The following is a 2,547-nucleotide window of genomic DNA, read 5'->3' on the forward strand; positions in this document are numbered from 1 at the left end:
AATATGATAATAAGTGTACAAGGCATATTATAAATGATGTGGGATCTAAGGAGAGGCTTAAGTCTAAGCCAAGTTGGAAAATTACATGATAGACTAAAGTTCCAAATGAGTACGCACAAGACCAAACTTTGAACGAGTATATATATATATATATATATATATATATATATATATATGTGTGTGTGTGTGTATGTGTATGTGTGTGTGTGTGTGTGTGTGTGAAAGAGAGAGTGTGTGTGATGAAAAACCTATCAAATGAAAGATCTTCGAGTCTAGTTACTAAAGCTTCAAGTTGTTCGTCATTTGGACACTCCTACAAGAACTTATGACAAAATTACCAAAATCTGGCAGAATGTGTCACTACCACAACGCCCCACGTGGCGCCCCATGCGGCGTGCCTGTGGGGATTTTTAGAACACTTCAAAATTTCGTTTCTAGGCACATTTTTCACTACCGCGCCGGGCCGCGCCCCATGCGACGTGGTGCGGTTGTGCAAATTTTGAGGTTTTTACAACCCGACCCCATTTTAATAAATAGCCTTTGGAGTTTTATTTGGGATGATTTTCTGGTGAGTCTAGAGAGAGGTGAGAGAATTTTAGAGAGAGAAGGACAAAACCTAACCTCCCAATCATCCAATCTTGCCCCAATCTTCAAGAATCAAGGAAGTCAATCACTAGATTATCCTTCATCCGGGTAAGTCCTACTTTTAATCTTTCATACAAGAGGTTATGAGTTCAAATATATTGTGGGGTTGGAAATAGGCCATGTATGTGACACAAAGTTATAGTATGTGGGGTTAATGAACCATTTTGGGTAGTTTCTTGTTGAAATTGGTTGAGGGATGAAAGGATCTCCATTGTAGATCCTTGTGGTCTATTTTGCATACTAGGTGTTTGACAACATTCCTAAGAGAGTTACATCATGGAAATCCTTCTAATTATTAACCGATTTTCACTATCTTCCTATAGATTGTTATTGCTAGAAGTGTTGGGGCATTGTAGTAACTTAAGGAAAGCTCGGACAAGGTATGTTGGCTAAACTTTCTCTCTTAGAATCGAATTCCATAATGTTCCCGTGAGTTTCAAAGTATGGATTGCGTATTAAAATGTTATGGCTTTGAGTCGTGTTTCAAATGAAAGCTAGTATGCCAAATTTTGTGGGAAAAACTCGATATGTTTAAGGCTCTAAATTGCTCATATGTGTACCTAAAGTCTTGATTGAAAATGTCTTGTTGCTGATAATCTATAAAGATGCTTGAAAATAAAATAAGTGAATTGGGGATATAGAGTGTGACCAACATGCCAAGAATTTAAGTTATGATTATGGCTATTAGTGCAAATGAAATGAGAGGATGTGATAAAGAATATGAAATAAGCCTCGACTCGATTGCTTAAAAATGATTTCGAAAATAGAATTGCTTAAAAGCTTTTGTACTTAGTTCATGCCCATAAGTGGCTGCTTCAACTATTTATTTGCTTTATAAATATATCCAGTGTGATTCGAGTTCTTACATACTCTGTTGTTGAAATTGTACATTTTCATTTCTGGGGAAGATTATTGCAAGAATAAATGGTGTATTGATTGTTTATGATTTTGATGTGTGTTTCTATTGCTGGTTGGTATGCCCCTTTCTTTGGGAAGAAACCTTTTGTGTTTAAAGTTCCTGTTACAAATGGATTTAAAATATTTGATTCCTGAAATATTCTGTATGTTGATATTTGATGGTGGTCCTTGAAAATAAAAGAGGTGAAAGTGTGGAACATGAAATACGGCCACCGTGCCAGGAATAAAGAATCTTGTGAATGGCCAAATGAGCCAAGGAAATATTGTTGTTATGAGTGACTGGAAATACTAATGAGAATTTATACAATGTGAAAGAGGTTGAGGTGAGTACAATTGTATTTATGTTATCTTTGTGTGCAAATCAAATAATAAAAATATTTTTGGGAGTATCATTAGCAAAATCGAGGAAGGATGGGTCAGAAGGCCCACACCTGAAACTACACGTGCCGATGTAGGGGTGGATTGTGATTATTCCCCTTATTTGGGATGAAATCGAAATATTGGTAAAATTTTGATTATTCCCCTTAAATGGGATAAAACTGGTAAAAGTTGTGAATTGAAAAAGTCAACCCACACGATATATGTGGGAAGGCGGCCTAGCTGATCGGGTGGAGATCGGACGCCATGTTGCGCACATGGTGGTATTACTCTTGGTAACAACTTTCTTTCGCATCACATGTCAAACCACATTGTTCGTGGGGAGATGGCCTAGCCGATCGGACGTGATCGGATTCCATGCTAACAAAGACGGTAGTATATCGGTGCTAAAGATCTCCCAACCAAAAATATATATTATTTTCGTATTTTGAAAATTGTTATGTTTCAATTGGGCATTTGGATATAGTTGATTGTGACTTGTTGTTTCTATGGTTTTCCTTTTCTTATATGGTCATTCTATTTTGAAAGAGGACTTTTAGCTTTACATACTAGTACCATTCGATAGTACTAATGTCCCTTTTGCCGGGGGCGCTGCATCTTTAATGG

The sequence above is a fragment of the Nicotiana tomentosiformis genome, chromosome 5, assembly GCF_000390325.3.
Source record: "Nicotiana tomentosiformis chromosome 5, ASM39032v3, whole genome shotgun sequence".
NCBI classification, from domain to species: domain Eukaryota; kingdom Viridiplantae; phylum Streptophyta; class Magnoliopsida; order Solanales; family Solanaceae; genus Nicotiana; species Nicotiana tomentosiformis.